The sequence below is a fragment of the Sceloporus undulatus genome, chromosome 6 (assembly GCF_019175285.1).
Source record: "Sceloporus undulatus isolate JIND9_A2432 ecotype Alabama chromosome 6, SceUnd_v1.1, whole genome shotgun sequence".
NCBI lineage: Eukaryota > Metazoa > Chordata > Lepidosauria > Squamata > Phrynosomatidae > Sceloporus > Sceloporus undulatus.
Window position 1 is genome coordinate 168,251,110 of NC_056527.1, and position 13,314 is coordinate 168,264,423.

The 13,314-nt window shown below is 43.2% G+C and overlaps 1 protein-coding gene across 8 annotated transcripts in view; it reads right to left on the minus strand.

The window, feature by feature from the left end:
• MEGF11 (multiple EGF like domains 11) overlaps nt 1-13,314 on the minus strand; it is a 277,220-nt gene that overhangs the window by 238,846 nt on the left and 25,060 nt on the right. The window lies entirely within an intron of this gene.

Below are 13,314 nucleotides of genomic sequence, written 5' to 3' on the forward strand. Positions count from 1 at the left end.
CCCTCAGCCGGGTGCATGAAAGCGCGTGCCGTGCCATTGAGTTAAAAGCTCAGCTCAACGCAGGGCCCATTAAAGGCTGTCTCTGCTAGAAGGCCTTCATTCTGTGTTGTTTGTGTTTGGTTTTGTTCTCCCTTTCCTAAGAGTGGCCACAGGCGAACTGGGATGGTTTCTGGGGAAGATGAAACAGTGTGCAGTTTGAGCCGTGGCATCGTGACACAGAGAGGATGAGCTGGGATGAAAGGGGAGGCTTTGGAAGGAGAGCAAATTCTAGGGCCAAAGCAAAGGCTGGCTTTGATATTTGGATGCCACAAAGCCATAGACAACAGATCAGTCATGGATATGACAACTAAGACATTCCTCAGGATCAGAGTGTGCAAAAGCAAAAGGGACATTGCTATCTTCACCAAGTTCTGGGAAGCAAGTTATGAGTAGGTACAATGGAGAGGTGGAAGCCATGTAGTTCTCCAGATGCTGTCTGACTGCAAATCCCAGCATTCTTCCCCACTGGCTATGCTGGCTAGGGGCTGGTGGGAGATGCAACCCAAAAACATCTAATACAGTGGCAGATGATAGTCCCCATGGCAGTCATGCAGATTTTAATCCAGGTTTTAAAAGTGCTGAACTCTATTCCAAAATAGCCAGCCAAAGCCAGTAGAGTTCCTGCCTCGCATATTTTTCTTTTGCTATTTTTACAGAGATGGGCAAATAAGACAAACTACACCTTTCTTCGACAAACTTTCTGCATGAGCATTTGTTGTTGTTGGTATACTAAGGTGAAGCCCAGCAAGAGATGAAATCCATCCAGGATTGCCCCATCCTTGGAATCCTGCATCCTGAAGTACATGTACAGCAAAGCGACAACGCATTGGCTGGACTGCGGACCACGATGTTTACATCCATGCTCAAGTAGCTGCATTTAAATCACCGGCGACGGAGAAAGGCAAATGCAAGGATAATTAAGGCACCAGAGTCTCTAGGTGACCTGCTTCACCTGGAGAGCAACGAAGAGCTGACTCAAGAGGAACAGAGAAAGCCAGAGAAGCCAATGGCTGCAGGAGTCCCAGGGCATCTGACCAACATCCCCAGGAAAGACATCTGCTGCAGTGGTGCATTGCTAAATGACTTATTTGCATGCTACCCAGGCTCAAAGGACACAAGAGTAATGGACTTCAGCATAAAATTCAAAATAGGCGATCAATAGACATCCATACAAAGGGGTCGGAGGTCTTGCTCCAACGTAGGAGGCCTCTCAAATTTGCCCCTGGGGCCACCTACGACCAGTCAGCAATAAACCAGCTGCCAAGTCACTGATGTGTTGTAGACCTAGCCCAGTCTCAGATCCAGGGCTGCTGCTGCTGCTACTGTTGGTGTGGTTGTTGCTGTGGTTGTTGTTGTTAACCACCCTCAAGGTGATCTCGACTCATGGCGACTCTGGGGATGAGACATCTCCAAGACTCCTGGTCTTCCACTACTTTTCTTAGTTCTTGCAGATTCATACCCATGACCTCAATAATACAAGTCCATCCATCTGGCATATGGTCTTCCTCTCTTCCTACTTCCCTCCACCTTTCTTAGCATTTTTGTCTTTTCCAGTGACTCATACCTTCTCATGACATGACCAAAGTATGACAGCCTCAATGGGATCATCTTGGCTTCCAGGGAGATCTCTGGCTTAATCTGTTCTAGGACCCATTTATTCAAGTTTTTTGTGGGGTGGATTGGCCATGGAATATCCTCAGCACTCTTTTCCAGCACCACATCTCAAATGAATTTATTTCTTTGTTTATCTGTGAAGTCGAAGGCTTTCATGGCTGGCATCCATAGCTTTTTGTGGGTTTTTTGGGCTATGTGGCCATGTTCTAGAAGAGTTTCTTCCTGTTGTTTTGCCAGTGTCTGTGGCTTTGCATCTTCTATGTTCTTTGCCCAGCTCTCACATCCTTACCAGGTAATGCCAGGGCTCCTCACACCAAATCCCATTAAAGCTTCTTGGAGTCTCCATGTGAACTGGCTGGCACAAGCCACCCAATGTGTTTCCATGGCTGGGTGGGGATTCTAACCCTGGTCTCCAGCATCCTAGTCCAACACTCAGAACGTGCTGCCCCTCAATGAACCAGCTACGAAGCCCTGACCCCACCATTCGATGATTTTTCAGCAGTCTCAAAACTATAGTTTTCAGCCAAGGTTCCTCCCATTAAAGCTGCCTGGAGTCTTCCCAGCTCCACGGAATTCATCCCAACTCCACTGGACAAGAATGCTTTGGAAGAGCTAGAAATAAAGATATTTATCCCTTCATTTTCTTCACTAGTTTGGGTTCTTTTTTCCCTGCCCCCCTCTTTTTTTGGAGTGCATGCCAGGGTTGCAGAAAATAAAGCCAACATTGGGTTGGACGTTGCGTCGGTTCACACCTCACTGCCAACAACGGGTTGCCCAGTTGCAAACCCAAATGCTTACAGTCAACAAATCTGCCCTTTCCCATTAATCACTGCTAATTAACTTCATTGATTCTCCAGGCCGGGCAAGATGGCTTGTGCACAGCAATTGTGTTACATCAAAATAACACTTCTTACAATAACTTTAAGGAATTGGTGTACCCACAAAAAATAATAATAAGCCTGCAAATGAAATAAGGCAAAAGGCTTCGCTTTGCAAGGCTGGAGGGAGAGAGGAGGAGCATTCGGTGTTTACAATGGCTGCATCCGCACTGCAGAAATAATGCAGTTTGGCATCACTTTGGCTGCCATGTCTCCATGCTTTGGGATTCTGGGGTCTGTAGTTTGTTGCGGCCCTAGAGAAGGCTAAATGACTCACAAAACTACAAATGAATGTAATTAATTGATGCACATTCATGTGCCAGTTCAGAGCAACTGCAGCATCTCCCAGTGAAAAGGCTGGTTTGTGTATTATGGGGCCCGAATTTGGGAGGCCGGAAATGGCAGGACAGAGAAGGGAATGTCGTCTTCCAAAAAGAGAAGCTTTGATCTTGGCTGTGACTGCCGGCGACCCTTTTCATAAGTTGCCTTTTAGCCTTCCCCAATGGCAGCGTTGCCTCTGAGTCCCTTTTTGTGTCTCCTGGGTTCTCTCTGAATGGATGCCTTGTTCCTGGAGGATGAGCAAAGCTGGTCTGGAAAGCCTTGGCAAAGACCCAGCGGACTCATCTAGGATGGAGTTCATCCTTCTTAAGATGGGGATCCCAAGAGGGAGGTTCTCCAAGGGAGGCAGATCTCCTACGATTCCAGTTGGACATTTCCCTTCCTCCACTTTAATAGTCTTACTTTTAGAACTGTTTTAAACCAGGGATGTTTCAAATCAGGAATGGTTAAACAAGGATTTGAACCTTGGTCAGCCAGAGTCCTAGTCCAACACTCAAACCACAACACCATGCTGGTACATGGAAGGGAAAATATAAATATATATTTTAAATATTTGAAAGAAAGGGCGAACATGCTGTGCGAGGTCTTGGGTTCCTGATGGGAGTTAGTTTGAGCATAAATAAGTAAATAAATACAGACTTGGAATACTGGGTGACATTCTGTGCATTAGATGAAGCAGGCGACATCCCTTGGATGCTGGTGCTATAATAGTCTTAAAGATGTTGCAGGATTCGTGGTGGTTTCACCCTTCACTGAAGCTACCTTTCCAAATCCCACCTCCTACCATGGCTCACAAAATACATTTTTCATGGTGCTTTGCTGGTTTATTATTATGGCCAGCCCTTTTTTATTCCTGAGGAGGGAAGAGAGGGGCGATTCTCGACCTCTTTTGCCCATTGCTTTTGCCAAGTCCTAGAGAGAAATACAACCCAGCTCAACCAATGGAAGGAGCAAACGCTGACTCCTGACTGATGAGCTGCCATATTAAGACACCCAGTTCAATTAAGCTAAGAGCTTTCACTCATTCATTCTTCCAACCATGGCATTTTTTCAAATAAAATAAAATAAAAACCATCTGCATTACAATGAAACCCAGCATTTAAATAAGCGTGCATACCCCAAATGTTCCAAGAGTACTACCAAAAGTACTTTAATGTGGATTTTTCCTTTGAAAAATGCTCCCTTTCTGCTAATGCACCCTTGCCGCACAATATGTCAGGGCTGTCAAATGTAGGGATTTTAATTTAGCATTGTTGCCTTGGCGCTGTAACTAAACTACATACAAAAACCTGACAAACAAACAGGCAGGTTTTTTCAAGAAGAAGAAGGAAAAACTGGTTCCTTTAATTCACTCTTTAGAACTAACAGTGTGGTTATCAAAGACGGATAAATTTCCATCTGGAAAGCAAAGCAGAAGGAAACTGAGGGTGCATCTACACTGTAGAAATAATGCACTTTGGCACTGCTTTAACCGCCATGGCTCCATCCTACAAGATCCTAGGATTTGTAGTTTTGTGAGGCACCAAAACAGAGAAGGGAAAGACCTTGCAAAACCACATATTCCTGGAGTCCTTTGGATGGAGCTCCAGCACTTAAAGTTGTGTCAAAGTGCATTATTTCTACACGGCAGATGCACCTTGAGTTGTGGGTCTGACAGAGACCTTTGGGAAATTCATCTTGGGGACTGCAACTCCCAGAATCCACTAAGTAGCATAGCCAGGTAGCTCAAGAACAAGTCAAATTCTCATGCAGATATGAAACGTCAAGTATTTCGGACCCCAGCCTCATGGAGTTTGCAAAATAGTAAATGACAACGTTTGGTGAAATCTTTGAAATCAAACGAAAGCATTTTTGGTTGTTTGGAGAAAATGAGATACAGTTTTAAATAGCTTCTACACCTGGCGATCATAAGAAAATTGTTCATTTGCAAAAAGCACACCAAAACTCAAGCCTCAGAGGTTTACATAATTAACCCCAATCACAAAATTAGACATTTTTTAGATACAGAACTAGGTGCAAACTACATGCGAACAGAGATGTAAATTCCAACATGTTGCTTTTTTGAAACCACCGTATGCCTCTCCTCTCCTGCAAGATATTTGTTCTTAGAAACAACTGGGTGCGACGTTTGTACCTTTTTGCCCTTCCTTCAAAGCTGGCTGTCCACTTTGTTTCATGGAGAATTAAAAATCTATAGTACAGGCTGAGATTTCCTTATGCAAAATTCCAAAATCCAGAATACTGCAGAATCCAAAGCTGTCCACATGGGTGACATTTTGGCCTTCTGAGGGTTTGGTGTGCACAAACTGTTTCATGCACAAATTATTTTAAATGCCGTCTAGAAAGTTATCTTCGGATGTACAAGACGAATACAAAACACAAATGAATTTCATGGTTAGACTTGGGTCCAACTTCCAAGATTGGTATATGCAAATATCCCCAACTCCAAAAAACTCTAGAACATTTTTGGTCCCAGGCATTTTGGATAAAGGAGAATCAAACCTCACCTTTTGTGCAAATTGTAAAAGCATGGAGGCAGAGACAAAGAGTAGGAATTGTCTTGTTTTCAGACTGGAGATGAGAAATCTTTTGTTTAATCTTTTGGAATCGAAGGCTTTTAACCAAAGGTAAGTGCTGTATTGTTTTAAATTGTCACTTCTAAACTCTTTTTAGAATGAATGTTTTTACTACGGTTCTTGGTTTTTAATTGCAATCTTTGAAACGTAGAAGCCACTTTGTGTCCAAGTTTTGGGGGAAAGGTGGGGTATAAATAAATTTGAAAAGGAGGCAATATTTTCTGCATTTCCACTGGACAGACCCACAACTAATGCAGAATTTTCATCGCCAACCAAAAAACAGCCAACAGCCAAAAACAAGAGCAAAATTTCATCATCATCATCATCATCATCATCATCATTATTATTATTATTGGAGAAGGAGAAACAGCCGCAGTGAAGCCTCTTAACAAGACCAAATAATGCATTTTTCATCACTAGGAATATTTGGCCTTAAATTTCCTGTGTACAAATTAGCTTTTAAATGGCAGGTTCATTCCTCTTGTGATCTCATTTGGATCCTGGATACCGAGCCCAGATTTCAAAGCGCATGAAAGGCCTCCTTGGGTAAATTAGCTTCCCCGATGCTTTTCAAGCTGGCCACTAATAAACTATTCCTAATTGGCATCGTTAAAAAATGGATCCATGAATGGCAATTAGGTGGCTTTGATTTCTTCTGCAGGAGGAGTTCCGTTATTGGAGAGGGATAAACCGAGAGGGAGGTCACCAAAACTGGGGATCGATCATTCAAAACCTGTGGATGGAGCTCCAGTTTGTCCAGTAATGTTCTTCAACTGGAGGAAGCCTCCAACCAGTGGAATCGCACATGCTTGCCATGTAGGAAGGTCCCTGGCTCATTTCTTTGGCATCTCCAAACAAAAATGAAAGAGGAAACAATGATGGAATGGTGGAGAAAGCAATGGGAGAACCTGGGAGGAAGCAGCTCACCTCACTTGGACCAAACAACCTGTAACTAAACACCAACCACTGGGATTTAAAAAAAACAGCAACTGGTGGCAACCCTGGGTAGTGGGCTTGAGTGTTGGACTATAACTCTGGAGACCAAGTCACACTCTCTCAGCCTCAGGAAAGGCATTGGCAAACCTCCACTAAACAAATCTTGCCAAGAAAAATCCATGATAGGCCTGCCTTAAGGTTGCCATAAACTGGTAATGACTTGAAGTTACTCAACAAGAATAATATACCTTATAAAGAGTCTGAAGGTAATTTTATACACATTGTAAATTGGAAACAAAGGCGCACAACAACAAAGGCAGCCTATCATGGGGTTTTCTTGGCAAGATTTGTTCAAAGGGGGTTTGCCATTGCCTTCCTCTGAGGCTGAGAGAGTGGGACTTGGCCAAGCCAATCCAATGGGTTTCCATGGGCTACATCTCAGAGAAAGGCAATGCCAAACCACCTCTGAGTATTCCTATGAAATTAATGGGGTCACCATAAGTTGAGAAGAAAGAGATTAAATCAGTGAACCTTCTCTTGTGGCCAGTGACCCTGTTGGCTGGGGGATTCTGGGACCTGTAGTATATTTTCAAAGCTCAGGGGAAAAGTTAAGATGTTTTAGGACCATTAAGTGGCTGGCACCAGAGTATTAGAAGAGCAAAAAATGGTCCACTCCATCTCAGCTTTTTCTCACGTAGAAGAAGGCAGAATCACTGGGGGAGGGGGAGAACATGATGGTCTGATGCCAAACTTTTAGCAGGGTTTTGGCCTCTGTTTGCTCCCTTGAAATCCAGCCTAGAAAAAGATAAGTCTCTGGATGTACAAACTACTGCCAGATATATTGCAAGCTGCAGTTGGTTTTTAAAAATCATTTTTATCATCCATTTAACAGCATCTCTGCATAGCTTCATGGGATATATATTTCTTTGTTTACAATATCCCTAGGCTGCTTCTTTAAGGGCTAAGGAGGGAAGTTGTGTGGCCCTCCATATTTTGTTGACGGACGGCAACTCTCATCAGCCCCAACCATCACAGCCAATGGGGAAGGAATGCTGGTGGTTGCAATACAGCCAGAGTCCCACTCAGGTTTGAAGACAAAGACTCTCAGAACAGCAGCTTTGATATGACTGTATGAGATAGGAACAGTTCAAATTAAAAACAGATATCATAAAAATCATTACACTACCCCTGAAGAGGTAAACCCAGTATGAGGGGAGGGGATCAGCATCAATGCAATTCCATTTTAAAAAATCAAGATTTATGGTATGTTAATGCAATTCTATTACAGGTTGTAGTTGTGCACCTTCAAGTCATTTCCAACTTATGTCGATTTTCTTGGCAAGATTTGTTCAAAAGGAGTTTGCCACTGCCTTCCTCTGAGGCTGAGAGAGTGTGATCTGCCCAAGGTCTCCCAGTGGGTTTCCATGGTCAAACAGAGATTCAAACCTTGGTCTCCTCTAGTCCAACCCAGTCTGCCACGCTGGCTCTCAGTAATCATCCTCGCAGTGCGTAAAGCCAGCCAAGTCTTTAATAGGCTTTTAGACAATTAACACCCATGGGGCTATAATGAAAATAAATGAGTCTTTAGCTTGCCCAAAGACTATGGAAAGAAGCCAGATCTAGAAGAGAGAGGCACAGCTTTCTCATTACCAAGTCCTGCCCAAGGCTGTTTCAACCATGTGGCAGAGAGAAGCAACCGCCTGACACAACACATACATGGGGACACTTGCAGCCAACTACCCTGCATCTGGATAATAGTTCTTCTTGAGCCCCTGTGCAAGGACCATCTAGATCAGTGGTTCCCAAGCTCTGGTCCTCCGGGTATTTTAGACTTCAGCTCTCAGAAGCCTTGGCCACTTTGGCCAATGGTCAGGGATTTGGGGAGCTGAAGTCCAAAACACCTGGAAGGCCAAGGTTTGGGAATCACTGATCTGGACCAACTTCCTGCCATGCAGAAATACACAACTAAAGCACTCCTCAGAAACATCAAATAAAACTCTCTTTAAGGATCTCCAAGAAGGAGAATCCCCCATCCTCCAAGGCAGTCTATTCCACCATTGGACAAGTCAAGAAGTTCTTCCTAATGTTTAGGTGGGATCTCTTGTCATTTGAATCTTATAAGTTTATGTTCTTGTTTCTGGAGCAGCAGAAACCAAGCTGGCTCCATCTCCCACCTAACATCTCTTCAGATATTTTAGGATGTCTATCATCATGTCAGCTCTCAATCTTCTCTTTTCCAAAAGCTAAACATATCCAACTCCTCCAATAGGCTTGGTATCCATCTTGGCTGCCTTTTTCTGGATGTATTCCAGGTTGTCAATATGTTTCTTGAACTGTGGTAATTAGAACAAGCTTCTAGGTATTCATAGAATCATAGACCTCAAGGGCCAGTCAGTCCAACCCCATTCTGCCATGCAGGAAGACACAATCAAAGCACCCCCAAGAGATGGCCATCCATCCTCTGTTTAAAACCCTCCAAAGAAGGAGACTCCACTGCTCTTCAAGGGAGTGTCTTCCACTGTCAAACAGCTCTTACTTTCAGGAAGTTCTTCCTAATGTTGAGGTGGAATTTCTTTTCCTGTAGTTTGCATCCATTGCCCCGTCTCTGGAGCAGCAGAAAACAAGCTTGCTCCATCTCAAGTATGAGATCCCTTCATATATTTCAACAGGCTACCATATTACCCCTTTACCTTCTCTCCTCCAAGCTAAACATCCCCAGCTCCCTAAGGCTCTCCTCATAGGGTTTTATAGTTTCCAGACTTTTCACCATTTTGGTTGCCCAGCTTTGGACACGCTCCAGCTTCTCAACATCCTTTGGCTTCACCCATCATTCCAGCACAGCTTCCAATAACTTCTCTAAACTGAAATCCAGACCATAGGCTGAATGAGATTCCCAACCTTGTTCTACAAACCCCTCATACCTCCATATTTAAAACTTAGGACCAGCAAGTAGCCTTAAGGGGTTTGGGCTTCATCCAAGAGTCTTTGGTTGCAGATCCCAACAGACCTTCCCAGGAGAAACACTCTCATCTATTTTCCATGCAGCTTAACGCTCACTGTTGCTTTGCGTACCATAGAGAGAAAAGCCAATTTTAGCTCCTAGGACATATTCCTAAATAGACATGTCCAGACCCATCCTCCTCCCTGATAAAACAGAATTTCACATCCCATTGAGTTTTAGCAGGAGCCGAGCAAATGAACCTCACCTTAACGCTGGATTTAATGTTTTTTCACTCCTTGCTTTTACAAGAGTACAATAATCCCACACACGTTTTTTAAAAGAAAAAAGAAAAAGAAGTTGAAAGCCTCCAACTATAGAAACTTGGAAGATTAAATAAGTCCTTCCTCTTCGACGCAGATGAATCCGAGTGCTGTGTCCAGAATAGACCTCGCAGGCCATTCTGAAAACTCGTTTCCAATTAAGCAGAATCACAATGTCCTACTGATAATCGGTTTCTGGGTTAACTGAATGAGCATTTCATAAGCCAGCATTTTAACTCCCTCTTGCAGCAAAGTCAAAGCCTTGATGGATGGGCACTCTGCACAGATTATTCCCAAAAAGCATCTGTTAAAAATACAGCCCTTCATCGTGTCCCTTCTGCAGGAAGCATTGGTTTGAAATACTCTCTTCGCCAGAATGTTGTGGAAGACTCTAAAAGGAGCATCATACATCCTTTGCAGCAGTAGGTTTTCAAAGTGCTCTTTATGACCTATAAAGCCCTATGTGGCTCAAGGTTAGATTGTCTGAAGGGTTATATTCTTTCATATGAGTCTGTCAATGTTCTGAGATCATCTGCAGAGGTCCTGCTTTCTGTCGCACATCTTCGCAAATATATCTTGAAACAGGCATGCTTCCCTACCCCTATCTCTTTAAACTGAGAAATTGAGAGTCCTTGACACTGGTCAGATAATCTGGATTCAGTCTGAGGTTCCCTTATCACCTTCTGGCCCAATCTGCAACGCTGGTTAAAACCAAACAGGAAGAGTCAACATCAACCCTCCACTTAGGCATTCCTAAATATTGGAGTCTCTGGGTATTTCTATAGGATAATGTACATGCCCTCTGGTCATCTTTTAGGCTATTTATTATATGCATCCATAGATATACAAACATATACATCCCCCTTAAGGGAAACATGGACATGTCAATGCCCAGGCACTTGCTTTCATCAGACTATATTATATTGCATGTAAAGTATCATTACATTAGAGTATATGTCCACGAAGACATAAGGACTGAACCTTTATCTCTCTTCATCTCCTTCACAGGCCTTTTAGTAGATAACACACAGAGGAACGCTAATGTTTTAAACAATATGACTTTAGCCATTTAGGTATACATTCTCAGCTGAAGTGCACCGGCATTTGAGGCTTCATCACCTCAAGCATTTTAAATCTTAATAGCATCCATTACATCTATAAGGATCCATTACAATTATAACCGGACACATATCTATTTTAGCGTAACCTAGACATATTTCTTATCTTACTATCTTTATCTTATCAGCACGGTCTGTATTTACTAGCATGTCTGGACAATCTATCAGATGGCTGTCCTGAAAAGAGTTCATCACGTCTTGTAGCAACCTTTTGAGACCAAGGTCTAGTCTGCACTGCAGAAATACAATGCAGTTTGGTACTGTACCGCTTTGACTGCCATGGCTGAATGCTGCAAAATTCTGGGATTTGTAGCCAGGTGACATATTTAGCCTTCTCTGCCAGAGAGCTCTGGTGCAACAACAAACTGCAAATCCCAGGATTCCATGGCATGGAGCCACAGTAGTTAAAGCAGTGCAAAACTGCATTATTTCTGCAATGTGGATCAGACCTAAGTTCCATTTAGTATGGAAGTTGACCAGCTCTGTGAAGTTTGGAGGAAACAAAAGCAGTGCAAAGGCTGGGACTTTTGTAGGTCTGAGTCTGACCCTTCCTTGCCCCATTACATCCTGCAAGGAGAAGGAAAGGCTTCGGTCTTCCCCACGTTTCATCTTTTTCTCCCCAGGAGTTCAAAGAGATCTCTGATCCTTTTCATGCCACCTCTTTTCTGTTGGATATACAGCAGAATACACCTTCTTTCTCCTTCCCTTTCTCCTTGTAATCTGCTTTACAGAGAAGGGGGAAAGAATATGAGCAGTTCAGATAGTCCAAGGTTCAATTTCGTGGGGCAAGAGAGAAGGAATCATCATTTTAGATCATCCTTATCTTTTTTACAAGTGGAGATTACATACAGTTTAAAATTAATTGCCCACCCATTTTTAGAAAGTGAGGCTTTTTCTTAACATCTCTTGAATTTAAGATAAAGGCAGTCAAAAGACTAATTAAGGCTCCATTTATTACTACATTGTGGCCCGCATTGTCTTCATTTGACTAAAGGCTAAGCTAGTTATAGTCAGCCGATACTGTATTATTATTTTTCTTAAAAAAAAATCCCTTTCATGCCAGAGAAGCAAATATATAACGCTTTGACAGGCGGTCTTTGTCTACCAGCATTTATAGTTTTGCCGTTACTTGAGAATGCCAAGCGACGCCCCGCATCAATGAGTCTATTTTTCTCTTAATGCACCTGGACAGCTCTCTTAATGCAACTGAAAATTACACACAAGCCTCCAAGAGTTGTTTTAAGGAGAAAGTTATTTAGACTAGTAAAGAACAGCAAAAACTCCCCAAACCACAGCGCAATTCTAGGCTGCATCAACGGGAGCACCGTTCCCAGATCGATCGAGGGAAGTTGTAGTACCCCTTTATTCTGCTTTCATCAGATCTCTCCTGGGATATTGCGTCCCATAGATGTGAAAGGAATCTGGGAGCCTTTGTAAACCACAAATCAAACATGAATCAACAGTATGCAAAGGGATCTTGTTAGTCTGGAAAACCAGTATGCAGAGGGATTTTGTTAGTCTGGAACATCGGTAAGCAAAGGGATCTTGTTTGGAATATCAGTATGGAAAGGGATCTTGTTAGTCTGGAAAATCAGTGTGCAAAGGGATCTTGTAGCACCCCTGAGACTAACAGAAAGTAAGAAGTTGGTAGTATGAGCTTTCATAGACTTGAGCCTACTTCCTCAGATGGGCGTTTACATGCATCACAACCTCCAAGAACAAGTCCCAGCAGTACGACAAACAAGTCCTACAAAGATGCATCTGAGGAAGTAGGTTGAAGTCTATAAAAGCTCATGCTACCAACTTCTGTCATTCAGTTAGTCTCAAAGGTGCTACAAGATCCTTTTGCATTATGAGTCTGATGCAGAAGCTAAGCAAGCCAATATGATCCTAGGCTTCATCAATAGGAGTGTATTGTCTAGATGGAGGAAAGGAATAGTACCACTCTATTCTACTTTGATCAGAATCCTGTATCCAATTCTGGGCACCACAACTCAAAAAGGATATTGATAAACTGGAATGTGACCTGAGAAGGGTGACCAAAATGGTGAACCGTCTGGAAACCACCAAGCCCTATGAAGAGCGGCTTAGGGAGCTCCAAGTATTTAGCCTGGAGAAGAGAAGATTAAGAGGTGATATGAGAGCCCTGTTTAAATATTTGAAGGGATGCCATGTTGAGGACGGAGCTTGTTTTCTGCTGCTCCAGAGACTAGGATGCAGAGCAAATAATGGATGCAAACTACAGGGAAAGAGATTCCACTTCAACATTAGGAAGAACTTCCCAATGTTTTTGATGGTGGATTACATTGCTTCAGAAGATGGTGGACTCTCCATCTTTGGGAATCTTTAACCAGACGTTGGATGGGCATTTTTCAGCACTGCTTTTATTGTGGTACCCTGCATGGCATGGAGCCCTGGTGGCGCAGTGGTTAAATGCCTGTACTGCAGCCATTCACTCAAAACCAAAAGGTTGCAAGTTCAAGACCAGCAAAGGGCCCAAGCTTGACTCAGGCTTGCATCCTTCCGAGGAGGGAGCTAAAATGAGTACCCAGA